The sequence below is a fragment of the Phacochoerus africanus genome, chromosome 2 (genome assembly GCF_016906955.1).
Source record: "Phacochoerus africanus isolate WHEZ1 chromosome 2, ROS_Pafr_v1, whole genome shotgun sequence".
NCBI lineage: Eukaryota > Metazoa > Chordata > Mammalia > Artiodactyla > Suidae > Phacochoerus > Phacochoerus africanus.
In genome coordinates this window covers 88,360,409-88,375,778 of record NC_062545.1, presented here as the reverse complement: position 1 = coordinate 88,375,778, position 15,370 = coordinate 88,360,409, and positions in this window count along the sequence as shown.

The window sequence follows — 15,370 nt, the reverse complement described above, 5'->3', positions numbered from 1 at the left end:
ATGAAAAGTGTTCAATATCATCAGTCACTATGAAAATTAAGAAATGAAAATTAAAATTGAAATGGCATAATCTACATATGAGCTAGCAATTACCTTCCCGAAGAAAATGAAAATATGAATTAGAAAAGAGATGCATACCCCTATGTTCATTGCAGAGTTATTTACAGTACCAAAGATAGAGAAGGAACCTGTGTGTCCACCAATAGATGAGATGAATGGATAAAGAAGATATTAGCCATAAAAAGAATGAAATCTTGTCATTCCCAACAGCAAGAATGGACCTAGAGAGTATTATGCTAACCGAAATAAATCAGACAGAAAAAGACAAATCCTGGGTGATTTGGCTTATGTTTGGAATTTAAAAAACAAAACAAATGAATAAACCGAATACAACTGAAACAGAGTCCTAGATACAGAGAAGAAACAGGTCCTTGGTGGAGAGGAGGAAGATGGGAGGAGGAGAGAAATAGGGGAGGGTGACAAAGGTACAGACTTCCAATTTCGAAATAAATGAGTCATGAGTGTGAAATGCACCGTGTGTGGAATATAGTCAATACTCATGTAATATGTTTGTGGTATGTCCTTATCACGGACTACTAGTCAGCTAAAAAGTGAATAAACAATATGGATGATCTCAAAATAATTATTCTGAGTGAAAGAACATAGACCAAAAAAAAAAAAAAGTTATATTGCATGATTTCAGGCAAAGTTGTCCATAGCAATAAAAAACAGTTCTGTGGTGACTTGGGGATGTGGGGATATGGCAGAGAAGAAGACAAAAAGAGAAATTACAAAGGGACAGAAGGAAACTTAGAGGAATGATAAATATGTTCTCTGGCTCCATTGTGGCGATGATGTCACAGATACATACATACAGCAAAACTAATCAGATTTTATGCCTTAAGTATACTAAGTCTATTGTATGTATATTTTGCCTCAGTAATGCTGATGAAAATATAGTCTTGTTTTCCCAACTTTGTATAAATAAAATCATATTGTAAGAATTCTTCCATTTCCTATCATCTTTTTGACATTAACCCTACAAATGTTATAGCTTACAGCTTACAGCTTATAAATGTATCACAAAATATTTATCGATTTTGCTAAGAAAAAATCCAGTCTCCTTCCAGTTTGGGGCCATCATGGACAAGCTGTTTTATATATTTATGTGCTTATCTCCTGGATGATTTTAATTACCAAATTACATAATTATTAAATAGGTTGAACATCTTTTTTAAATGATTAAAGAACATATTTTTTCCTCTGCTATAAATCATGTGATCATAGCTTTTACTCATTTTTTGTTGTAATATTTGTATTTCTCTTATTCATAAGCATTGTACTGAATATATACATACCTGAATTTATTCCTATGTTAGCTATTTGTATGATAAATATTTTTTAGTTTGTGGCTTTACACCATTACAATAATTTTAGTAATAGAATATTTTGTTTCATTGAAGATTAATTGATTTACAGTATTGTGTTATTTTCAGGTATACAAAAAAGTGATTTAGTTATATATACATATATATGTATAACTAAAGATACTGTATATAGAATATTTTAATTTTAATGTAGTCATATTAGTATTTTTATATTTTTTAAAAATATGTATGGCTTCTTAAAGAGTTCCTTCCTTCCTTAGAAGTATTAGCATCATTATTTCACAAGGTTATAAATTGGGATTTAATCTACTGGGAATCAGGGATTTTTATTTTGTTTAAATTAATAACAGATTAACATGGTCCCTGACCAACAATAATGGCCATGAGCATGGTATTGGAAAACAGAAAGATTCCTAAGCCTTGATGATGTCATCGAATTCCTAAATAAATCCTGGAACCACCTAATTCCAGATTTCTTACTACGTAATATAATAGTGTTATTATTGCCTGAGCCAGTCTATTTGAACATTCTGTTCCTTGCAGTTAAACTTGGCTGTTTGATAAAGGATGCTACAATTACCTGGGCACTATTTCCTAAATATGATTGGAGAACAGAGCAGAAAAATCAGGTTTATCTAGCACAACCCTGATCCAATTGTTTTTTAGCCTGCTAGAGTTTGCATAATGCACTAATTACCTAATTGGACTGGTCACCTTCCCTTTGTTGAGGATTCATCTGATTATAAGACATCAGGGTCCAAAACAGAAAAGCAAAGCAAAAGCTTTTATTGCAAAACAGGACACAATTTCAGTATTGAGTGCAGCCCTCCCCCTTGACTCCTGGTTATTGATACTAAGAATCAGCAACCTCTTCAAACAGCTCCCCAAAACAGACCTGAGAGAGACAATGCATTATTATCAGCACTCATGGTGCCATTCTGAGAGCACTGAACTTGGCAGGAAGTTATTGCAACCAAAGGGCTGTATCTATGTCTTATGAGGCTCTGAACTTGTTCAAAAAGCACCTGAGTTCTCAGAGATGAGGAAATGAAGTTGCAAGTAATCGTGGAGAAAGTGCTTAGCTTTGCAGTTTATTTTCTGCTTAACAAAAATGGGAAGATTAGCATACTCATACTGCATGTGATTCATGCAGCAGTCCTTTTCCAGCTCAGGTGATCAGCTTTGAGAATATGAAGCCATTGCATCTTTATACCCAAGAGGGTGACCCTTGCAATCTGGCTTGGGAGGATTTGACAGTATGAGGCATCAGCCCATTCAGAGAAACTCATTACGTGCAATTTGTTCCAATTAATATGAAAAGCCAAGTATTTCTCCAAACATCTCCTGGGATAAATAGTGAATGTTACAGATTTTGTTGATTAGGTTAACTGAAACATAAGGCATTATAATCATCATTCCCAAATTAGGATGCTTAATGGGTATAACAAAGTCTCTCACTTCTCAGGAAAATAGACTCTTTGGTCTGACCTTTCAAATCCCAAATCATTTTATTTCTATTCAGTTCCTTTTGTGGTATATCACCTCCAAGTAGAATTTATTAGTTAGCAAAGTCTGGTGATAAAACCCTATATAAGGAGTTCCCGTTGTGGCTCAATGGGTTAAGAACCTGACATAGTCACTGTGAGGATATGGGTTTGATCTTTGGCCTTGCTCAGTGGGTTAAGGATTTGGCATTGCCCCAAGCTGCAGTGTATATTGCAGACATGGTTCAGATCTGGTGTTGCTGTGGCTGTAGGATAGGCTGCAGGTGCAGCTCCGATTTGACCCCTAGCCTTGGAACTTCCATATACTGCTGATGTGACCAAAACAAAAAAGAAATAAAGAAAAAAAATAAAGCACCATACAAAAATTGGTGCCCCTTTTAGAAGAGGTGGGAAATCCCTGAGCAAAGCACAGGCTTCACTGAGAAGTTGAGAGACCTTGCCCCAGTTCTGATCATACATCAACATACTGGGTCAATTTGGTAAATTATTGCCTGTACCTCACTTTCCTCATCTGTTTCCTAATAGGAGAAGTTGAGCTAAATTTCTTACATCAAATTATTTGTGTTCACTTCCTTAGTTCTGAATCTGATGAACCCTTAATGTAATGCTGCTTTTATTGGTTTTTAGACCCTGACTATCATCCTCTCCCTTAATGTATTCCATTAAACAACTAACAAAATCTCATCTCTCTTGGAAACTGTTTCTCAGTTTTCGGGGAAACTTTGGAACTCATAATCTTCATCCCCCTACAAGACATTGTTTGCATATGTGTGGTTCTGCTTAGGTCATGAAGAAAAAGCTGGAGTCTACAGACTGACATTTAAGGTGAGGGAATCACTCATCAAGCCCAGGAATATAATACTCCACCCCTACCCCCATGTATGTAAAGTTGCATTGGAGGCTACAAGGTAGGAAAGAAGTGTGAGGAAGAGTTCTGTGAAGGTTCTACAGCAATAGAAGCAAGGAGGCCAAGTCACCTGTCCTGACTACCTGGAGATGTATCCTTGTGTCTCCCTGCCAGAGAGAACCATGTTGAGGGGGACATAGCACAGTGGGGACACTGAGGCTGGGCCATTCCTGCCCAACGCAGAACTTCTTTACTGGGAAACCTTTGCTTTGGGGCTTCCTTTAAGCCTGTCTGGGATCTCGCAGAGCTGCTTGCAATATGAAGTCCTCTCTAGCCAGTGCCTTCCCTTGCAAAGATGTCAAGCCTAAGAAATCCTGATTGAAAATTTTCCCTGTCTTCGCTTTCTCTCTCTCATCTCTAGCCTTCGTGGGCATTCGCTCTTAGTAAACTGCACATCTTGGCATTTGCTTATTAAAGGACCCAACAGAACATACAGAGCTTCTTGGAATAAGCAATATTCCAGACCCTGGCATCCAGGTGAAACCATGTAACTATGTGACTAAAAGCAGATATGACACGTATGTAATAGCCTTGAAGTGATCTAATAGAAGTCTTGATCTTCCATTACCCATGGCCTCCATTCCACTAACTAGAATGGGGGCGTCACGGTTAGATTCACAGCAGCTAAACTTGAATCAAAAGTGGAAGTAAGTATGCCCACTCTCACCACTGTTATTCAACATAGTATTAGAAGTCCTATCCATAGCAATCAGACAAACAAAATAAATAAAAGGCATTAAAATAGGAAGAGAAGAGGTAAAACTCTCACTGTATGCAGATGGCCTGATACTATATATAGAAATCCCTAAGGACACCACACAAAAACTACTTGAACTGATCAACAAATTCAGCAAATTAGAAGGATATAAGATTAACAGTCAGAAATCAGACACATTTCTGCATACTAAAAATGAAATATTAGAAAAGGAATACAAAAATACAATACCTTTTAAAATTACACCCCCCAAAAAATCAAATACCTGAGAATACACCTGACCAAGGACGTAAAAGACTTATATGCTGAGAACTATAAAATATTAATCAAGGAAATCAAAGAAGATGTAAAGAAATGGAAAGATATTCCATGCTCCTGGGTTGGAAAAATTTATATTGCAAAAATGGCCATACTACCCAAAGCAATCTACAGATTCAATGCAATCTCTATCAAATTACCCACGACATTTTTCACAGAACTAGAACAAACAATCCAAAAATTTATATGGAACCACAAAAGAACCAGAATTGCCAAAGCAATCCTCAGGAACAAAAAACAAGGAGGAGTCATAACTCTCCCAGAACTCAAGAAATGACAAAGCCACAGTCATCAAGACAGTGTGGTACTGGTACCAAAACAGACGTACAGAACAATGGAACAGAAGAGAGAACACAGAACTAAACCCAGACACCTACAGTCAATTAATCTTTGACAAAGGAGGCAAGAACATAAATGGGGAAAAGACCGTCTTTTCAGCAAGTATTGCTGGGAAAACTGACAGCTGCATGCAAATCAGTGAAACAAACACACCCTCACACCATGCACAAAAATAAACTCAAAATGGCTGAAAGATTTAAATATAAGACAAGATACCATCAAACTCCTAGAAGAGAATATAGGCAAAACATTCTCTGACATCAACCTTACGAATGTTTTCTCAGGTCAATCTCCTAAAGCAACAGAAATAAAAGCAAAAATAAACCAATGGGACCTAATCAAACTGATAAGCTTTTGCACAGCAAAGGAAACCAAAAAGAAAACAAAAGTCAACTTACAGAATGGGAGAAAATAGTTTCAGATGATGCAACTGACAAGGGCTTATCTCTAAAATACACAAACAGCTTCGGTAACTCAACAGCAAAAAAGCCAATAACCCAATTGAAAAATGGGCAAAGGACCTGAAGAGACATTTCTCCAAGGAGGATATACAGATGGCCAACAAGCACTTGAAAAAAGTGCTCAACATCACTGATTATTAGAGAAATCAAATGCAAATCAAAACTACCATGAGATACCACCTTACACTAGTCATAATCGCCATCTTTTGTAAGTCCACAAATAACAAATGCTGGAGAGGGCGTGGAGGAAAGGGAATCCTCCTGCACTGTTGATGGGAATGTAAGCTGGTACAACCACTATGGAGAACAGTATGGAGGTATCTTAGAAAACTATACATAGAACTACCACATGACCCAGCAATCCCACTCTTGGGCATATATCCAGACAAAACTCTACTTAAAAAAGACACATCCATGAACATATTCATTGCAGCAGTATTCACAATAGCCAAGACATGGAATCAACCCAAATATCCACTGATAGATGATTGAATCATGAATATGTGGTATATATACACAATGGAATACTACTCAGCCATAAAAAAGAATAAAATAATGCTATTTGTGCAACATGGTTGGAACTAGAGACTCTCATTCTGAGTGAAATAAGTCAGAAAGAGAAAGACAAATACCATATGATATCACTTATATCTTGAATCTAACATATGGCACAAGGGAACCTTTCCACAGAAAAGAAAATCATGGACTTGGAGAATAGGGAGTGGGAGGGACTGGGATCTTGGGGTAAATAGATACAGAATGTTGCCTTTGGGGTGGATTAGCAACAGGATCCTGCTGTGTAGCACTGGGAACTCTGTCTAGTCAATTATGATGGAACACGTAATGTGAGAAAAAAGAATGTATACATGTATGTATAACTTGGTCAACATGCTATACAGTAGAAAAAAATATATATATATATAAATAAATGGTAAAAAAATAAAAAAAATAAAAAGTGGAAGCAGGAGTTCCCGTCATGGTTTGGTGGAAACAAATCTGACTAGTATCCATGAAAATGCAGGTTTGATCCCTGTCCTTTCTCAGAGAGTTAAGGAACCGGCGTTGCCGTCAGCTGTGGTATAGGTCACAGATGCAGCTCAGATCGGGCATTGAAATGGCTGTGCTATAGGCCAGTGTCTACGATATGTTACAGGTGTGGCCCTAAAAAGACAAAAAAATAGTTGAAGCAGCATACTTAAGATTACGGTTACAGATTTCTGATGATAGAGAAACTGTCATATCAGCCTATGATGATCCATGTTTACATGAGAGAGAAAAAGGGTTAGTGCTATTTTTGCTTTCCTATCAGTATAATGTCATGTAATCTTAACTTGTACAGGTCCCTACCCTCCAGGGCCAAATAAACATTCCTTAAACAGGAAGCAATGCCAGTAGCATGGAATAGTGTGTGTCACACACACACACACACACACACACACACACACATCCCTCAGGAAAGGGGACACCATTGCTAGCTGGATCTGGGGAAGGATGTAACTTAGACTTTGAAAGGCAATTAGAATGGAGGAAGGAAGAGTGCGGACTGGGAAAACAAACTGAATGCACCATTATTTTTAGAGTGAGAAAGAGACCAGCCTGAAAGCAACAAAGATGATTTGGCGGCAAACAGTGCAAAATAATAAAATAAATAAAATGAGGCAGGGGACATTGTCAAAAGTCTGTGTAGGCAACATCCTAAGGAAACCTGTGCTGGTTATTTGCCTTTTGTCTCTGAGGTCTACTCACTTACCCCTTGTCCATTCTGCTGTGGACTACAAGACCCTGACACCACAAGTCCCATTGGTAGGTTCCTTTGATTTTTAGTTGGGTCTGGTCAATGCAAAGTAGGGGCTAGATGTTGGAGAACAGAAGGGCAGACGAAACATTCTCTTGCTCCTCTTTGGTCAGCACTCCAGCAGTTACTATGTTACTTCAGTGATTCTGATGTCTGCTGTGCAGCACTGGCTCCTGAGCTCAGACCCCATTCTCTGTGTTCCTCTAGACCTAACAATCAAAGTGGCTCTCTGTAGCTGCTAAACTAAATATCACCTCGCCTTTTCCTGTCCATCTTTTTAGCAATTCTGACCAATTAGTGTTTCATGTCCCATGTTAAATTTCTTCTGTTGAATGACCTAGTTGTGCAGATGGTGTTGCTACCCTGCCTCTATGCCAATGACATTCATTTATCCTCAGTGAAGACTGCTTATTGGAAATATCTGCAGGTATTGGTCTAAAGATTTTATTTATGCATAGGAGCACATTCAGTCAAGCACAGGGAAAGCTGTAAGTGACAAGAGTCAGTGCCCAAAGCAGGCAATGATGGGCCAGGGATTGGTGTATAAAATCCAGATTTCCTCACCCTCAGGAGGATGGAGGGAAGTGACTCTGAGCTGTATGTCACAATTTTTCTCATAGTTTCCTAGAGGAATTGGGTCCCAGCTGCTGATCATGGTGCCTGGTTTGATCACACCCATTTTATATTTGGCTCCCTTCTGCTCCCAGTCTTGCTTCCTGCTTGTCCACCACTGTACCAAATAAACTACTTAGGCATAAATCCTTGCCTCAGGGACAAGGTCTACGAAAACCCAAGACAACTGGCTTGAGTTTGATATCCTAGGTCAGACAGTAAATAATGCTAAACCTTTTCTTGAAACTCCATGCCTATCCATCTTCCACAGCCTCCTGTGTAAAATACCTGTATCATAATGGCACTTGCTTCATGAAACTGAAATTAAGCATTTACATTTCTCTCTTCTCTAAGAAATTGTCCTTCCTCAACTTAGTGCTTTCCCTGACACAAAACAGCAATCTGTTACATATTTGTTGAATGAAAGAAAGAATGAAGGAGTCCCTGTTGTGGCTCAGCTGTAATGAACCCATCTAGGATCCATGAGGACACACGTTGAACCCATGGCCTCGATCAGTTGGTTAAAGCTCTGGTGTTGCCATGAGCTGTGGTGTAGGTCAAAGATGTGACCTGGATCCCATTTTCTATGGCTGTGGTGGAGGCCAGGCCAGCAGTTATAGCTCTGATTTGACCCCTAGACTGGGAACTTCCATACGCTGCAGGTGAATCCCTGAAAAAAAAAAAAAGAATGAAAAAATAAAAAATAAGGAAGAAATTCTGGGATGGGAGAGATTTCACCATTGTACTGAGCACAGTGTCTCACACTCAGAAGATACAATAAATATCTACTTAGGAATTAATAACTGAATGAATGTGGTGATAATGAGCTTGGAGGTTAGAGGTAAAGACTTGGGGCTGGATGAATTCATTAAGGAACTACATAGACAGAAAAGAGAATACTGGTTTTAAATTAGGTAATTTTGTGGCGAGCAGATTAGACTTGAAGAATTTGAATAAAAAAATATGAAATATAAGTGTCTATGGCATAATTTCCTGAAATTTCCTTAAAAATGACATGAGTCAATAATCAGGGAAATGTTTGGGAGTTCCTGTTGCAGCACAGGAGAAATGAATCTGACTAGGAATCATGAGGCTGTGGGTTCGATCCCTGGCCTCACTCAATGGGTTAAGGATCCAGCATTGCCATGAGCTGTGGTGTAGGTTGCAGATGTAGCTCAAATCTGGCATTTCTGTGGCTGTGGTGTAGGCCGGCAGCAACAGCTCTGGTTTGACACCTAGCCTGGGAAACTCCTTATGCCATGGGTATGGCCCTAAAATGACAAAAGACAAAAAATAATAATAATAATAATCAGGGAAATGTCTAAATCAATAAATATGTGATGCTTAGTATTTTAAAGTTATATCAAAACTGAGCATTTAGACAAGTATACTGAACTTAGAGTTTATATAAAATTGTATTTTAAAATTAGTTTCCTAATAGTTGCTATTTACGAATCACAGGTTTTTCTCAAAGAGTAAGTGCTATGAAATTTGTAAGAGATAATGCTTTTGCAGTCATAAAGTTTTTGTTTTGTTTTGTTTGTTTTTTGCCTTTTCTTGAGCTTGTCCTGAGGCATATGGAGGTTCCCAGGCTAGGGGTCTAATCAGAGCTGTAGCCACCGGCCTACACCAGAGCCACAGCACCGCGGGATCTGAGCCGTGTCTGTGACCTACACCACAGCTCATGGCAATGCCCGATCCTTAACCCACTGAGCAAGACCAGGGAATGAACCCACAAACTTGTGGTTCCTAGTCAGATTCGTTAACCACTGCACCATGACCAAAACTCCAGTCAAAAAGTTTTTATTTAGTTTTTTTAAAAAAAAACTTAAAAAAACTATTAAAGTCCCTCCATTCCTTTCCTTAATTAGCCCAAATTAATATTTAGACTAATACTAGTCTAAACTTACATCTTTATGGTATTCTTATGTACTTACATAATCACATCCTTTAAAAACTTACAATCAGATAAATAACTACAGGCAGATATAACAAAATGCCCAGTGCTAGATTATAGTCATCATATGATAAGAATACACATTAAATGCATTAAATACTTTCTGTTTTTAACAAAACATTTCTGAAGATGAAGATTTCACTTCATGAATCCTGGGGAAAGCCAGATGTCTGTAATAACGACTCTTGAAGAGAGAGAGAAAAAAAAAATCAATCTGAAAACACTATTTTCTGCTTATGTTCCTTGTCTGCCTACTTCGGACTCCATGGTAAATATTTGCTTTCATCCAAGAAGTCTCATTCCCAGTGAAAGCACTAGATAATTATATATTTGGATAAATAACAATAGCAGCCTATCCCATGACAGTCCTCAATAATGTGGGCTATGTGTTAGTCACAGTGTTTTACACAAGTGTCAATTCTCAAGAAAGCTTGGAACAGAAATAAACTATATAGCACTCATATTCATTTTATTTCATCAAATGCATTGTTTTACTAATTTGTACAAATGTATTAGAAACCATATAATTAAATAGAAGTAATAGATCTAAGTCATATCACTATTAAAATATAGAGAGTAAATTTAATATCTGATTCCTGGCCCCAGAATATTTATGTGCCACGAGCACAACCAAAAAAAAAAGGAAAGAAAACTTGTTAGGAGTTCCCTCTGTGGTGCAGCAGCTTAATGATCCAGTTTGTCTCTGTGAAGTTGCTAGTTCATCCCTGCTGCTGTGCAAAGTCACAGATGCAGCTTGGGCTTAATCCCTGGCCCTGGAGCTTCCATATGCCACAGTGCATCTGAAATGAGGAAAAAAATTAATATCAATTAGAAATGTAAAATTCAAGAAGCCGGCTGCCAAGATGCACTAAGCATGCCTCCCTCACATATTCAAGGTGAGTGAAACCCTATTGGATAAGCATGGAGAAAGATAAGGCTTTGATCTCCATTCCAGTGAGAGGCACAGGTCTACGCAGGAACTGCAGGGACATCCTAGGGGTGGTGTTAAGACACACGTTTGTGAAGATGGTTGAATAGAAGGACTGGAGCTCAACTTCTCTCCTAAAAACAACAAAATTACAACCAAATGCTAAGCAACCTTCAACCAAGTGGACTAAAAACTTTCCAAAAGGTATCCTACTCCAGAAGACAAAGAGGAGGCCACATCAAGAGGTAGGACGGGCGATTACATGATATAAGCAACCCCATACCTCGCAGGTGGGAAGCCCCATGGATTGGAAAGCAACCTGATCACAGAGACCCACCTACAAGAGTGAGAGTTCCCACATCAACCCCCCAAACCTAGGGATCTGGCATTGGGAGAAAGATCTTCCAGAGCATCTGGCATTGAAGGCCAGTGGGGCTTGTGTGCAGGAGCTCCACAAGACTGGGGGAAATTGAAACCCCATTCTTGAAAGGCACACACAGACTTTCACATACACTGGGTCCCAGGGCAAAGCAAAGTCGCCATAGGAATCTGGGTCAAACCTGACTGCAATTCTTGGAGGATCTCCTGGGAAAACAGGGGGTGACTATGCATTGGAGGCAAAGCTCTTGGGAACATTCATCAGCATGCATTTCACTGGAGGTGACCATTTTGGGAAAATCTTGCCCCACCCATCAGGGCTGAGAAGCCCCAGGGCAAACGACAATCCAGGTGGAATCACAGCCTTACTCATAAGTAAACAGGCTGCCTAAAGACCACCCAGGCACAGTCACCTCTAATCTCACCCAGAGATAATGCCCCATCCACCAGAGAGATAGGAATCAGCCCCATCAACCAGTGGAAAGGCATCAGTCCCTCGCATCAGGAAGCCTACAGCAACGCCCCATACCAATTTCAGCCACAGGGGGCAGACACCAGAAGTAAGAGAGGCTACGATTCTATTCTCTGCAAAAAGGTCACCACAGAAAAAAAACCTATAAAAATGAAAAGACAGAGAACTATAACTCAGATAAGGGAGAAAAAAAAAAAAAAACAGAAAAACAGCTAAGTGATCAGGAGATCATTAGCCTCCAGGGAAAAGACTTAGACTGTTGATGCTGAAGATGATGCAAGACATTGGAAATAAACTGGAGGCAAAGATTGATAATTTACAGGAAACTCTGAGCAAAGAAATACAAAATATAAAATTTAAGCAAGAAGAGATGCAAAATACAATAACTGAAGTAAAAAATTCATTAGAAGCAGCCAACAGCAGAACACAGGAGGCAGAAGAATGAATAAGTGAGGTGGAGGACAGAATAGTGGAAATCACAGATGCAGAACAGAAAAGAGAAAAAAAAATTGAAAAGAAATGAAGAGAGTCTCAGAGAACGCTGGGACAATGGTAAACGCACCAACATTCATATTATAGGGGTGCCAGAAGGAGAAGAGAGAGAGAAGGGGACAAAAAAATTTTCCAAGAGATAATAGCCAACAACTTCTCTAACATGGGAAAGGAACAAAATCCAGGAAGTGTGATGAATACCATATAAAATAAACCCAAGGAGGAACACCCTGAGACACGTATTAATCAAACTGACCAAAATTAAAGACAAAGAGAAAATCTTGAAAGCATCCATGGAAAAGAAGCAAATAACATACAAGGGAACCACAATAAGGTTGTCAGCAGATTTTTAAGAAGAAACACTGCAGGCCAGAAGGGAGTGGCATAATATACTTAACATGATGAAATGAAAAAACCTCCAACCAAGATTACTTTACAACAGCAAGGCTCTCATTCTGATTTGAAGAAGAAATCAAAAGTTTTACAGATAAGCAAAAGCTAAGGGAATTCAGCAACACTAAGCCAGCTTTACAAGGAATAGTAAAGGAACTTCTCTAGGCAGAAAAGAAAAAGCCACAACCAGAAACAAAAATACCACAAATGACAAGACTCACCAGTAAAGGCATATATACAGTAAAGATATGAAATCATCCACACACAACTATGCTACAAAAATTAGAAATCATGAGAAGAGGAGGGTACAAATTTAGGACACTGTAGATGTACTTGCAATTAAGAGATGAACAACTTAAAAATATTTCATATATGTACAGACTCCTAAATCAACTTCAGGGCAACTGCAAACCAAAACTCTAAAATTGACACACAAACAAATAAGAAAAATCAACTCAAAGACAACACTAAAGATAGTCATCAAACCAGAAGAGGAGAGAACAAGAGAAGAAGGAAAGAAAAAAGAGACCAAAAACAAATCCAAAACATTTAATAAAATGTCAATAAGAATATACATATCAATGATTACCTTAAATGTAAATGGACTAAATGCCCCAACCAAAAGACATAGACTGGCTGAATGGATACAATAACAAGACCCATATATATGCTGTCTTCAAGAGACCCACTTCACTTCTAGGGACACATACAAATTGAAACTGAGAGGATAGAAGAAGATATTCCATGCAAACGGGAATCAAAAGAAAGCTGGAGTAGCAATACTTACATTAGACAAAATAGACTTTAAAAAGAAGAATATTTTAAGTGACAAGGAAGGACACTACATAATGATCAAAGAATCAATCCAAGAAGAAGGTATAGCAATTTTAAATATCTACACACCCATAGGCTCACCACAATATATAAGGCAACTGCTAACAACATGAAAAGGACAAATCGACAATAACACAATCATAGTCGGGGACTTTAACACCCCACTTACAGCAATGGACAGATCATCCAGACAGAAAATCAATAAGGAAACACAGGATCCGAATGTAGCATTAGACCAGATGGACTTAATAGATATTTATAGGACATTCCACCCAAAAGCAACAGAATACAAATTCTTCTCAAGTCCACATGGAACATTCTCTAAGATTGATCACGTCCTGGGCTACAAATCAAACCTCGGTAACTTTAAGAAAATTGAAATCATATCAAGCATCTTTTCCAACCATGACTGGAAATCAACAACAAGAAAAAAACTGCAAAAAACACAAACACGTGGAGACTAAACAACATGCTACTAAACAACCAATGGATCACTGAAGAAATCAAAGAGGAAATTAAAAAAAACCTAGAAGCAAATGACAACAAAGATACAACACTCCAAAACCTAGGGATGCAGCAAAAGCCGTTCTAAGAGGAAAGTTTATAGCAATGCAAGCCCACCTGAGGAAACGAGAAAAAGCTCAAATAAACAAGCTAACTTTACATATAAAGCAGTTCTAGGGAAAAGAACAGACAAGACCTAAAGTTAGTAGAAGGAAAGAAATCATAAAGATCAGAGCAGAAATCAATGAAACAGAAACAAAGAAAACCATAGAAAAGATCAATGAACCAAAAAGCTGGTTCTTTGAAAAGATCAACAAAATTGATAAACCCTTAGCCAGACTTATCAAGAAAAAAAGAGAGAGGACCCCAATCAATAAAATTAGAAACAAAAAAAGGAGAAGTAAGGACACACATCACAGAAATACAAAGGATCATAAGAGACTACTATATGCAACTATACATGAATAAAATGGAAAACCTGGAAGAAATGGACAAATTCTTAGAAAAGTACAATCTTCCAAGATTAAACCAAGATGAAATAGAAAAGATGAATAGACCAATCACAAGAACTGAAATTGAAATGGTGATTAAAAAACTTCCAACAAACAAAAGTCCAGGACCAGATGGCTTCATAGGTAAATTCTATTAAACATTTAGAGAAGAGCTAACACCAATCCTTATGAAAATATTCCAAAAAAAGGCAGAGGAAGAGACACTGCCAAACTCATTCTATGAGGCCACCATTATCCTGATACCAAAACCAGACAAAGATACCATAAAAAAAAAAAGAAAATTACAGGCCAATTTCACTGATGAACATTGATGCAAAAATCCCCAAAAAAATACCAGCAAACCAAATCCAACAATATATTAAAAGGATTGTATGTAATGATCAAGTGGGATTTATCCCAGGGATGCAAGGATTCTTCAATACCCACAAATCCATCAGTGTTATACACCACATTAACACACTGAAGAATAAAAACCGTATGATCCTCTCAATAGATGCAGAAAAAGCCTTTGACAAAATCCAACACCCATTTCTGATGAAAACCCTTCAGAAAGTGGGCATAGAGGTAACCTGCCTCAACATAATAAAGGCCATATATGGCAAACCTATAGCTAACATCATTCTCAATGTGAAAAGCTGAAAGAATTCCCACTGAGATCAGGAAGAAGACAAGGATGTGTCCACTCTTGCCACTACTCTTCAACATAGTTTTGGAAGTCCTAGCCACAGCAGAGAAGTAAATGAAGTAAAAGGAATCCAAATTGGAAAGGAAGAAGTAAAACTATCACTATTTGCAGATGACATGATACTATACCTAGACAGTCCTAAGGACTCTACCAGAAAACTGTTAGAGCTCATCCA